Source organism: Ctenopharyngodon idella, chromosome 5 (assembly GCF_019924925.1).
Source record: "Ctenopharyngodon idella isolate HZGC_01 chromosome 5, HZGC01, whole genome shotgun sequence".
NCBI lineage: Eukaryota > Metazoa > Chordata > Actinopteri > Cypriniformes > Xenocyprididae > Ctenopharyngodon > Ctenopharyngodon idella.
In genome coordinates, this window is record NC_067224.1 from 20586379 (window position 1) to 20600157 (window position 13779).

The 13779-nt window shown below is 36.3% G+C and overlaps 1 long non-coding RNA gene across 1 annotated transcript in view; it reads right to left on the reverse strand.

Moving 5' to 3' along the window:
- Nucleotides 1–3337: 3337 nt before the first annotated feature.
- The window catches only part of LOC127512316 (uncharacterized), a 48398-nt gene continuing 37956 nt past the window's right edge, over nucleotides 3338–13779 (reverse strand). Inside the window, exon 3 of the long non-coding RNA XR_007930193.1 lies at nucleotides 3338–5337. This is a non-coding gene — a long non-coding RNA (uncharacterized LOC127512316). The remainder of the gene's footprint in view (nucleotides 5338–13779) is intronic.

The window sequence follows — 13779 nt, forward strand, 5'->3', positions numbered from 1 at the left end:
AGCGCATGCTGCAGTTTTGTTGTCTGCCACTTTAAATGCTCAAGCTCTTTAAAGCAGAATGGATTCTGATTGGCTGTCAATGGTTTTTTTTTTTTTTTTATCAGCTGGAAAAATCACTCTGAAAGTGATTCCAACGATATCGTTTCTCGGTGCTGTTATCATTATATATAGCCTATAGTTGTTATATAGTTGTACTCTGCTATTCTTTTATATTTACAATGATTTTTAGATCTTTATCATTATAGTCCTTGGTGTGAATGGGCCTTTAAAGAGCTTGAGCATTTAAAGTGGCACTTAAAATAAACAGAACGTTATCGTCCGCTGGTATGGACACTAATATATATATATATATATATATATATATATATATATATATATATATATATATATATCATTATAGTTATCGTTCTTGTTGTGAACAGGCCTTTTCTTTCAGATTTTGAACGTATAGCTTTCACATGATGTTGTGTGATTACGACACTATCGGTGTGTCATTAAATCACCCTGGTTGAGCTCATGAGGGAGAAAATCCTCTTCTGCCCTCTCCAAGTTTGAGTTGGTTTCAAAGTTTGCAAATGTTACATGTGTTTATCAAAACTTGAGATATTACAACTCTTTCTTTTTCAAAACCTCTATCCAGAGACAAAGCACCATATGTGCTGCATTTATAACTCCCTAAAATGGTGAGTGAAGATCACAGCATGGATGTTTCCTTATCAATTTTTAATCATGCTGCCCCAGCAATTCTGTCAACAGTGATTCACAATAAACTACAACCCCTGACACATTCCCTCTTTATGACATCTCTGATCCTTTCCCATTTAGAGTTTCTTTGACCTTGAAGCAAATATCGAACATGTCAGTCTCTGCAAAGACAAAAGGCTTAAATTAATACATGTGTTTAATTGAATTTAATTGAACTTAAGTTAATTAAATATCCATACAAGCTTTAACACATACAATATACACTGAAAAAATGTTGCATGTGAAAAAATATGGTGAATTAATACTCTAAAATAACTGACAATGTATGTTGCCATTTAAAAACCCCAGCTCATAAAAGAATAAACACTGCCAATAGAACATTAGATAACAATTAAAATGACAACACTTCTTAAGCACAACGTCATTAATCGTAACATTATATGTGAATCCCTGTGTCCTTCACAGTTCTCATTACAATGGCAACGGTCAACACTGGCATGTAAAACATTTATCCACTCAGACTCTAGTGGAGAGAAAATTCTTTATTCAAATCTCCCAGGATTCCAAATTCTGGCTCATATTGTAACAGGATGTGACACATAGTCTGCTTTAATCAGCGTTTGAACTGGCAAGATGGCCACGGCTGGGAATAGGGAGCCTCCACCATCGCTTACTGAATGCCAGTGGAAGAATAACTGTAATAAAAGGAAACCAAAATAATAATGCAAAACAAACAAACAAACACACACACATATATATATATATATATATATATATATATAATATGTGTGTGAAAAAATGGGGGGGGGGGGATTTAAATTAGCTGGATGAAGAGAGAGAGAGAGAGAGAGGAATGGAGAAAGAGAGACAAAATGAAACAGACAGACAAAAACAGACAGAGGGAGAGGGAGTCAGTCTCTTGTGACCTACATGAAAGCAATGGGAGCGTAGCTGTGCCTCGCTACTCCTGGCTAAATGCACTCTCATATTAATATTTTAAAATGCCGTAATGTGACGGTGAAACCCTCAGAGGACAGATACATCAATTTACAGGGGCCTCGGCTTCAGGAAAGAGAAACAGGGATAATTTGCCATTAGGAGAAATTGTTCATTATGGGCAGCTTCTTAGGAACACATAAACCAAGTCCACTCTCTCACTTGAGCTGCAAATCCACACTTTTGTGTGAATTGAGACATTGCCCCAGAGCTTTAATGCTCCTGGGTCATTAGTACAAAAAGGTTTGTTGTGCTGTTAAATCTGCTGCATGTTGCAGTGATCAATCAACATGAAAGGGGCTTCCCACTAAGACCGGATCACTGTAAATAAATCAATTAGGCCATGAGAGTCAAGCTTTTATCAGAATTGTTGTCGCACACACATCTGAGGGCTTGCAGATTCAGACAAGCAGTGTTCAGGTAAACATTTCTGTTCAGATGCAACTGGAAAAGCATAATGCTGGGTTCATTGCTCAATATTTCAACCATCAAAATGACACCTCCAGCATGCGTGAATAAAATGTGCTTTGCATACATTCGCCTATTAAGATCTTTATATAGTATTCTACAATATGTAGAATATGCAATAGTTAATGTGTATTAGTACTGTACAGCAGCAGGTAGTAATACAGCGTCAAAATTTTGGACACTCAAGTAGCTCAAGCACGCTTTTTTTAAGTAAAACTTTTCACGGTTTGTTGGGTTTCAAATACTTTTCCAAATTAAGTTTTTAAACAGTTCTTTGGTTATCAAACATTAGTGGGTCATGTCTATAGCTAATGTGATAAACAACATTCCGCTTGAGGGGATTTGATTTCATATATCCCCGAAAAATCACCTTGACACCAGTGAAGTTAGTTCTGAAAAAAGCTCTAGCCTCATTTGTTTGCAGATGCCATTTGCCTTGCTATCTTATTTAATTAAAATCTTGTAAATATTTAAGTGTCCAAATACTTTTTCAGGTCACTGTATATAGAAACAAAATAAGTTGAAATCCGCATTTTTAAATTAACATTCCAATCCGTTTTAAATTAACATTCAAAGCTAAACTAATAACTGTATTTCTTAAAACTTTCATTTGACTTCAGCACATTTGTAAATGCTTTTCTCTTGCTCAGATGTGTCTCACTCCAGCTAATATCGTATGTCTTCCCACAGCTAATAAGTTGCTCTTCGCGATTCTTTTTCAAGTATTTATCCTCTTCTTCCGTTCTCATTTAACTGATTTGCATGTCATTGAGTTTATACACAATGGCCTAATGAGAGATTAATGAGTCACTCAGTAATTATCATCAATTTCATAATTACATGTAGTAGTGTGGCGTAATGGTCTGTCCAGTACGAGGAGGGATGAATGTCTATTCTGAATGTTTGTTGACACCACTGAAAAAACACAAAACAAACATTTCAATCTTTCCACTGTCAGCACTGAGAGCAGGATGCTGGAGTCACAGTTGCTTTAGTTACAAAAATGGGTCCAAACAGCTGAGATGACTCATTAATTGACTGATGGACACTTGACTAACAAAGGAAAGAGAGATGTATCTAAAGATAACTGGGAGAAAATAACACATATACATAACACATAATGTTCAACACATATAAAAATAATATTAATAAACAAGAAAAATACATATATTAAATACATTTATTTCAATTAAAAAATCAATTATTAAAACATTAAGTGGAATATACAATTTTTAGACTACAACAGTTAGTATAATTAAAAAACATTATCAATAATTAAATAATACAGACTTAATACAGACTCCACAAATAAGAAATCGCAACAAACAAGGACACCAACGAAGCCCTTGAAACCTGCCGAACCGACTGGCAGCCTCGCCCGTGACCTCACGCTTTCCTCGAAACACAATTATGTAGCCAAAGGTAAACAACCACACTGACGACCTATGCTTCCTTTTTTTCTTTGGCTCAGTCACCAGATGGTTCCATTGAGGGAAAGAAATCACTTGCATGACTTGGCTGTCTGCTTGTTCTATTTGCTTACTACTCAGAGACAGGGTCGCAATGAAGTCTCTAATGGTTATAAAACACCTGCTCAGCCAATCAAACAAACAAAACGCAGGGGGGGAATGAAAGCAAAATACCTATGTGATCAGGTTAAAAGGGCTGCTGGCCACGAGGGCTGCAGATGAGACAGGAAGCACAGGCAGATGTTCCACGTATAGAGGTAAGAGTATTTGACCTTACCGCCACAAAGAGGTATACAATCAGATCTACAAGATAATAGATAATTGGATATTTGTTATAATAATGGGTATAATAAAAACCACTGTTGAGCAAAGAGGCTTGTTGGATGATGTGGCGTAGAATTTCAGCAGTGTGCAGAGATTAGGAAACATTAGGAGTCCAGACACAATGGGTTATTTATAGAGCCCCACGCTCATCGGGAACATACAGTTGGGCAAAGTGACTGTGAAACATTTATACAATATGGCAAATTTGAATTTACTTTTCATGTTTGTTTAATTTTTTTTTTGTCATATCAGATGTCAATAATGCAGAAGACCATTTAACATTTAAATTGATAAAAATTATATTGCAAATAACCCCCACAACCTGAAAGTTTTTTTTTTTTTTTTTTTTTGTAAAAGCTTCTTTACAGTTCTGACAGTTTTCCCTAAGCTTAAAATGTACATCTTTTCACCTGCTCAAGCCAATTCAAAATGAATACAATAAATTTAGTAACTCCTGAAAGGGGCGAAAAGAAATGCATTAAATGAAAAGAAATTAATTTTGTTGTTGTTGAAATTTAGACCTTTGATGCAGTACATTTTTATTAAATTGATAACTTTTATGAGATTTTTTATCTTGCTCCTCATAGCAGACAATGCTGTATCTCTCCGCAATGTTAATGCGAGGTTATTCTGTTTTCCTGTAATTTAAAACATTTAGACTGTATAAAATTCATTTTTCAGCTGATTATTTTAAGGAATTACTAATTTTGTAAAACTGATAATTTTGTAAAACTCATTGTCACTGTCAAGGTCAAATTTATGAAATGTTACAATAAAGCTGAAACAATTAACTTTTAATTTTATTTTTTGACTGCAGCAAACACAGCAACAGTGTTCAATTTCAACCTTCTGTTTCTGAGCCTGAAATAAAACAGGAAACTGTAAGCCAGCCATCTTCTGTGATTAAAACTCCGTGAGATGGCTATGAATACATTAACAGTGAGACATTTGCATGCAAGAGATGTTTTTCTTTTTTGAAACTGCCATTCCTCTTCTCTTCAACATCTCAATCACGTCCCAGTTCCCGCCCCTTTGTATTAGCAGACAGAAAGTGATGGACATCCTTTCACTGCCTGCGTGACCTCTGGTAATCCTGTTTCACAGACCGGCTCCCCGCTGAAGAAAACACAATGGCGGGCGCTGTACCTCCTCCCAGTCGATATTCTGACAGACTTGATCAAGCAAATTAGTATGCTTTGGTAAGGGCATGACCAAAGACCTTTTCAACACCCCTGTGAATCAATACAAAGACCAATGGATGGCGTGTGTGGTTTTCTTTTTCTTCTTCCCTTTTTTCTCGCTTGCACCTTGCGTTTGTAAGACTCCCACCTTGCTTTCACCTTCCTGAAGCTCTGGCATGAAGTTCAAATTGAAACTGTGGGGGAAAAACAGTTGCAAGTAAAAAAAAAAAAAAAAAAAAAGGTCTTCTGTGTCTTAGATGTTAAGGGAGTGAGAGGTTTGTTAATGGATACACATAGCAGAATCAAACTGAGGGATCAGGCAATGTGAGACTGACCATTCAGGATTATTTTTTTTATTCACGTAATTTGTGTGTGTATTAGTAACTGTCATTCAAATGTAAAGAAGACATTTTTGATTTTGTTTTAGAACTGTAAAATTGTGCCAAATAAACAGAAATGAAAGCATGGCTCTTTTATTTATTTACTTATTTTTATTAGAACACCAAGTTCCACTAACACAATCCGTCCCCAGCAAAAATAACAAGCCCACATAAAACCAGAGATATCAGTGGCACTCAGTCCAATAGAGATGACTGGCACATCCAAAACAAAGCTCAGTGAGAATGCTGAACAGGTTCACCCGAAACAAGCACACATCCAATGCATTTACATTTTTTATGGACAGAATAACCCTCCAGAATCATAGCTGTCCATTTCCAGCGTTAATTGTGTGTGTGCTTATCCCCTTTTCTCCACTCCCATCTATTGTGCCATGGTCATGCCAAGCTGATCCCCTCCCAAGTCTAGGTAGCATTAATTACATCACGCAAATGTAACTGACACAACCTTTTCAACATTACTACACAGCTATAATTGTATATTTTTAAGTGTGTTGCATGCATAATTTTACTCTGTGAAGTAAATAGCACTCTATCAATTATGCCACAGCTGTTGCAGCAGGGAAAACGTTTCAAGACTAATTAACCCACATTTTCAAAATGCCCCCATCACATCAACAACAGCAAAGTTTCAACTGCAGATCTTAAGAATGTTTTATTTTATTTTTATCTTTTACTTATGCGTGTATATATGTGTGTGTGTGTGTGTGTGTGTGTATGTGGACAGAACATATATGGAAAAGAGAAAAAAAACAACAACAAATGAACACTGATAGCTTGTTTCAGAAGCACAATAACATGGGAGGACACACTTGTTTTATGACATGTCGCACCTCCTATTCTGTCATCTACTATTTCAAAGCAGGGAAAAAAATCTTCCAATATTCAATAATCAGGGCAAGGCCATTGGGGATGTCTGCTGGTGTCTGGTCTAGCATATGTCAGACACCGCAGGACCAGTCACAGGTTCACCAGCCTCTGCTGACACTAAATGGAGTCTGAGGGTGGGCGAGTCTTGGCTGCGCTGTTCCAGATGACACCACACTCTGCAATCTAAGTTAATCAGTCTGGTTGAATACACTTAGAACCCTTTCAGTTCCAGAAGCTATGATGCATAATACAAAAAGAATTTTCACTTGACATTTCCTCAGGCATGCAATACAGCAGCAAGGCTGTGAATTGCTCAGTTCCTTCATGAATTATACGATAAGGTTAATCCTTGAAAAGTATTACACCTTTAAGAGTATTTGGTTGAGTGATAGCAATAATAAAAAATACATGTGTATTTTTTGTTTTGATTGGCTTTTAATTCCTGCAATCCCTTGTTTCCAACATGAGATTACCTCCTTCAACCTCTGGCGCTGCAAAATATTTAGAAAAATAACAACAGCATGCCAAGGTATTATGGTATTAGGGCATCCATCATAGATTAGAGGGGGAAAAAAAACAACAAACTCTTTCCCTTTAAAGGGCCAGGACTTCTTTTAGTTTTATTTATTTCACGGTTTCAAACATTTACATTAATATTAAAATAAAATGTTGACTTACTTAATATATTACACCTTAAAGTTTAAGATGTTTCTAATTATAAACTTAAAAGTATAGAGATGATAATTTTTGCAATACCCTGCAATTACAATGGTGCTTGAGTTTTTCTAAGGGGCACCTTTAAACAGAAATCCTCCCAGTCCAACCAGCACTTTGTCACAACAGATAAACGGCACTCTCCTCTCAAGGATGACTGCGTGAAGGGGACCCAAAGATCCCCCTATGAACTGCTCACTGGCTTAATAAAGAATCAATAGCACTCTAGAGCAATGATGGAGTCTGCCTCCTTCAAATCCCCCTCCGGCCTTGCTGCAGCCATACAGGAGAGTGCTAGCATAAAAAGTGCCTTGGTATCATTTCTGTTGACCTGCGATAGCAAAGTGTTGCATGCATCTTGAGCAAATGGCTTAATGACTGAATGTCTAGTCCACATGGTAGCTGGTCCATGTAAGGTACAGTGAGAAAATGTCTTTTGAGAAATATTTGTAAAGAGCAAAACTAAAACACAGCAGTTGGTTTGTTGTCAAGAGTGCTTTGAATGGCTTTTTCCATTTTAGACAAATGCAAACTACACTAAAAAAATGCAGGGTTAAAAAACAACTCAAGTTTACATTGAAAATGGACAAACCCAGCGATTGGGTTGTTTTAACCCAGTGACTGGGTAGTTTTATTTAACCCAACTATTGTTCAAATCTTACTATATGGCTGGTTTAAAATGAACCCAAAATAGGTTGGAAATTAAAAATCAGACACATAATTCCTAGAGGCAACAATAATAATCAAAAGGTTAACATTTATTAATAAGCAATTTAATAAATGTTTCTTGTTTAATTATTATTAATTAAACTTATTAATAAATGCTCATTTATTAAACATACTAATAAAAGTGAATTTCCAACATACTTTGGGTTCATTTTAAGCAAGCAATACAGTAATTTTTAAATAATAGTTGAGTTAAATAAAACTACCTAACAGGTTGGGCAAACATTTAACCCAACTGCTGGGTTAAAACAACCCATTCGCTAGGTTAAAAACAACCCAATTGCTGGGTTTGTCCATTTTCAACCCAACTTGGGTTGTTTTTAAACCAGCATTTTTTATAGTGTATGGGCACTTTTCCCTGTGGACTCTCTTAAAACACACTTTCACCAGTTTATTTAATTTCTCTAATAAAAATGTCCAGTATATACAATATTAATATATAATTTCATTATTTTTTTTAAACAAAAGTAGCAAAAACAAATAACAAAGAAATCATAAGACAGTTTTAACCCCTCTCAAAATATAGATATGGTTATGTGAAGATCAGAAAAATGTCTAGTCTATTAATAATAAAAATAATAAACCACAGGGTTCCCATTAAAACAATATATATATATATATATATATATATATAAAAATGTAAATACTGTGAGATATGGCACCTTTGATAACAATAATAATAATCATCTCTGGAACATAAAAGTGTCAAAAAAAAAAAAAAAAAAAGTCAGACTGGCAATGTATACTTATTTTGGTGTGTAAATAAATAAACTCAATCAGTGTTATCACAAGAATCTGTATTTGCTATATATTTGCTATATTAAATCACATGTTTCTGCAAACAAAATGAAACAGGAAGAGACGCTAAACTGTATCCGTTTAGCAACATGACTGTCCTGCATGAGTGAATCTCAGAACAAGGCCTCCAAATCATACCTTTGTTACGGCCCTCTCTCTGTATGAATAACGTTAAAGGCAGCAGTCTGTTGAAGAGAGGCACTGGAGTTTTATGTGAGCCTGTGGCAGGGGTCAAGCGTCTATTGTTTACAGAAAGAGGAGCAGCATTCACTTGCGACCAGCAGGCTGAATAGCATTTGCTGTTAGAGGAGGGACCCTGCATAAAATATACTCCAGCACACACGGCTGCAGACAAAAGCAGAGCAGCCAATTTAGAGTCATTGAGAAATCAGATAATAAAGTAGGTCAGATTATATTAATAAAGTCTGTGTGCGTGCATTTTTATATGAAGAATCATAATGATGTTAAAGGCTCTTTACGTCTATTGAGAGATTGTGATGTTAAATACAGTAAGTGTGAACTGCATGAAACCGTCACACTGTTAAATTAACGATGGAGGAACATTTCAGTGCGCAGTTACCTTATTATATTAAAAATCTTGTTGATAATGAAAAATACATCTCAAGCTAAATGATGAACAATTTACCACTATATCACACTTTTATTTGTTAATACGGTTGGTTCAAAATTGAGCTTTGCCTGCTTTGTGACTTTTGCATTGATGAAACACTCATTATATGTGGGCCTTTAACCAACAACAAAGTTGTCATTCGTAGAGTGTTTATTGTGAGACAGTGATTACGGACTTTGATTTCCTTTGAAGGTTAAATGTTGACAAGAAAGGAGGAAAGTCATTTTGCATTGGATAGAGGACTAAATTGGCCCAAAGGTCAGAGTTAAAGTGATGGCAAAAGAGATGAAATCAATTCTACTCAGTAGCACTATTACTCTCTTCTGAACACGAGTGAGCCACAGATCAGCTGTTGTAGATATAGCCTTTATAGACCTTATGTAGCTCCGCCCCTTTTCAGCGCTGCGCTCGTTGTCTTTTGTCTTCCGGTTTGTATTTCCACAGCAATCTTACGTATTTATGAATGAACTGATCATTTTAAAATCTTCCCGTTCTACTGACATTTGTTAAGACATCTACTTTAAACATACAATGCTTATAATTTAAACTTTCATTAACTCTACAACAAGTAAATTTACTTCACCAGCTAGTTATTCTTTGACAGCAATGCCATAGGAATATACAGAGCTACCACAAAACCGGAAGTTCAAAGACAATATTATAAAGATGGCGGCGCACTTGTTTCTCTGGCAAATAAGGTCTATAGAATGATTATAAACACACACCTGTGATGGAACATTCTGTACTAAGTTACTTTGTTGCCAGGCAACCTGTGTTAGGCCCCGTTTACACTAGTGCGTTTTTGTTTGAAATCGCATAACTTTTGCTACGGTTACGCCTGTAGTTTACACTACTCCGGCGTTTTCGACCCTCGAAAACAGAGAGTTTTGAAAACTCTGTAGAACCCGTTTTACTTTGAAAACATGGGGGTTGCGTTTCAGTGTAAATGGACCAAAACTGAGAATTTTGAAAATGAGGGCGTGGCTACTTCGCTCTGAGTATCCTTGACGACCATGTAAACAATAACATGGAGAATGAACTGCAATCTTAATGCAATCTGCTGACTTTGTTGTCATTTTAAGCAGCCATTGTGCAGTTAACTACATGCGCAAGAGGCAACTGTTTACTCTTGTGTGCATGACTGGTCATGTGACATGCGTTTTCAGTCATGTAATGCAGACGGAGATCGTTTCTGAAATGCTGTGGAAACGCCAGTGTAGACGAGGATCGTCTTCATTTTAAAACGCCGTTTTAAAACAAAAACGCACTAGTGTAAACGGAGCCTTAGTATAATGAACTATATTCTGATAAAGATCAATAATAAATTGTTAAAATACATAAATGTAATATTTATTAATATTTTTAAGATTTATATAATAAATGCAATATTTATTTATTTATAATTTTGAATAAATGTATATATTATAATGTATTGTATATATTATTAAAATATATTTTATGTAATTTTATAAGTTTTCATTAAATGCTTGTGTCTTTTATTATCATTTTATAAAAACAATACTCCACTCAAGTCCATGTTTTACAGTGATTTTAAGGGTTACCGTAGCCATAAAGGCCTCTTGCGTTGTACATGGAGTTGTGTTACAGCGACTTGAAACCATCCATACAGACTTGTTGCCAAACACAGATGCCTTCAGGTACAGTATTAGGGCCTGATGGAAAATAGCAGAATGATCAATATAGGTTTCAGTTTGCTTGCCTCTCTTTATCTTAGTTTTTGGTCAGTCAAAACAGATCAATGTAATACGGCTGCTTTTCAGTATTTAGACACACTTTTCTTTACAAATGACTGTCTGCAGTGACAACACATGCATGTGAATTGATGAAATTCATACATCTCTTCTGCTCAAAATAAACCTGCTCTGTGTAGCCTTTTGCCCTTCTAAAAAAAAAAAAAAAACAGTTCAAAGGAAAAAGAAACAAAATAACATCATATTATCTAATCCATTGTCCAAAAAAGAAACATACAAAATAACATCATATTGTCCAATCTACCACCTTTTCCCTCCCTCTCTGGTGTCCTGTCCTATCCAGTAGTTTTTGGCTTCTATTTGCTCAAAGCTCTGTGAAAAAAAAAAAAAAAACAGCCTCAGCGAGCCCCGGTCCACTTTGTGGTGCTGCTGGGGATTGGCAGTGAATACGGCGACCCAGCAGGACTTGCTGGCACCTGGTCGGGCGGCCTGTGCAAAGCCCCTAAGCCATCTGGGGGTAATTACCGCTAGGTATTCTTTAAAGGACCAGATGGGACCACGACACTGAGGAGGGGAGCGAGGGGGCCCAGGGGGTCCTTACCCCTCCCTGTCATTTACAACATAATTCCATTCAGTGATACACTTAATCCTCCCACCAGTTAGAGGCTCTTTCAGACCGCTGTGGTCGCTGCTCCTTTTATGTAAATCCGCCCTCTCCTTAAAAGAAAAAAAAAAGAAAGAAATACAGCGACGTCTCTCCAGAGACAGGGAGAAATTATTCATCCTCAAATGCTTTCCGCCACCGCAAGTACTGTAACATATTTCCCCTTTAGTGTCTTTCTATCTTCTCCCCCTTGAAAGCAGAAGTGTTATTTGTTTAGAGAGAGACGAGTGGAGTGAGAGAAAGACAGGAAAGGAGAGGAGGAGGAGGAGGAGAGAGAGAGACTAAGCTAAGCTTGTTCTGAGCAAGGTCAGTGTCAGAGGCCGAGGTGGCACCAGCTGAGGTCGATTCAGCCACCTGTTAGATGGATGCACACTTCTCTTTCTTTCTTCCCCTCTGAACGCTACTCTGCTCTGCCAGCCCCTCAAATTAAATTAACCAGTAAAATGTTAATCTCACGGGAATACACAATCAGATTCCCTCAATTCTAATGAGGTTATTCCCGAGGAAGGGAGGGAGGGATGGACAGAAATGAAAATATGTTCTTTTAAAAAGTACAAAGTGGTGCCATCTTGTTTTGTCTGCCTCTGTTTACTGAGCCTGAAAATTCTATTGGAAAATGTAATATTCTAAATCACTGATTCCCAACCAGGAGGACACGGACCTCAGGGGGCACCTAAGCAGGTTCTGCGGGTAATTTGTTTTGATAATACACAAATGACAATTTGTTTATATATTAAAATAGCTAATTATAAATAATATCTTTTTCAATTCTATAATCCTTTTTAATGAATGAAAACAACATAATGCATGCAGTTTGTACAAAAAGACTATCCTCTGGTGGTTCTCTCATATTTGCAAAATAACTTTCATACCAGTTGACGTGAGAGATTGAGTAATTAATCTGGGAACTATCAGTTATCGGACAAAAATCAATGGCAGTAGACCTTAGTCAGAGCAGACATATTTAAGTTTTGATGAATAGAAGTACAGTGTGCTTAGTGGATTGATGTTTAACAACATGCCAATTGTGGAGCTGAGGAACAGCTTTCAAAAAAACTAGACACTAACTCCATGAAACAGTTTTGATTTGTGAGTCATGAAAAATTGATCTTGTGATCTAGGACCTTTATAAAATTCAATATGGCATCTACTCCATTTAAAAACTACCAACAGATCAACTATCAACCAGTTATGAACCTGTTTTCACAGTATTGGTCACATCCACTAGTATTTTGACCTATAGCTAAAAGGAACGTGTTTTTGGTTTGGTGTCAACTTATATTTTTATGTTTTTTTTCATAATTATTTTTTTTTCATTCTTTCATTTTTAAATGATATTTCTACTGTTAAGATGGTTAAATCTCTCTCTCAATATCCATAATATCAGCTCAAAATCAGTCATTCTTTATTGCAGCATCTTTTAAATGAATGTACGTTGTACAAATGCTCCCTGCTAAAATCTTTCCATTTGTAACAAATAAATGTTTAATAATTTGTAATGTGATTTATTACTATGCATTAACTCTTATTAGAGAGGAGAGTCAGTGAGGCAGACGAGTGAAACCAAGAGTGATGGGGAGACTTGTGGCAGCCACTGTGAAGCCCTGCAGTTGGCTAGCTCGTGCTCTCCACACATCCTAATTCAATTAGATCCTAACCTTTCCTTTATAATTTAGTGCCCTCTCCCTGTCTGTGCCATTCATCTTTCCATGATAAATATTTCATTGTTTTCCAAGCTCCCCCCTAAAATGCAGGCCATAAATGAATATCCACTAAAGCTCTTCCCTCTCTCTCTGTGCTAACATAATGCTCGGCACAAACCTGAGTGCCTTAGAAAAGACATTTATATGAAAATCAGCAGAGCATGATGAAAGGTAGAAACACAACAATATGACTTCTAAATTATCTTTTGTTAACAGAAAATTGTTGCATTACGCAAATTTATGGAAATACTGTCGATGCAACAGTCTGGACCGAACTTGCATATGCTGCAAATATTAGCTGCAAAATTACAACCATAGAAGGATGCCCATGTGACATCAATGTGTCAGAGAACGTGTGCTAAACCGCAGAGAAAACGGTTTAATAAAGCAACAGTAACAGGTAAAATTGTTTCCCTAATG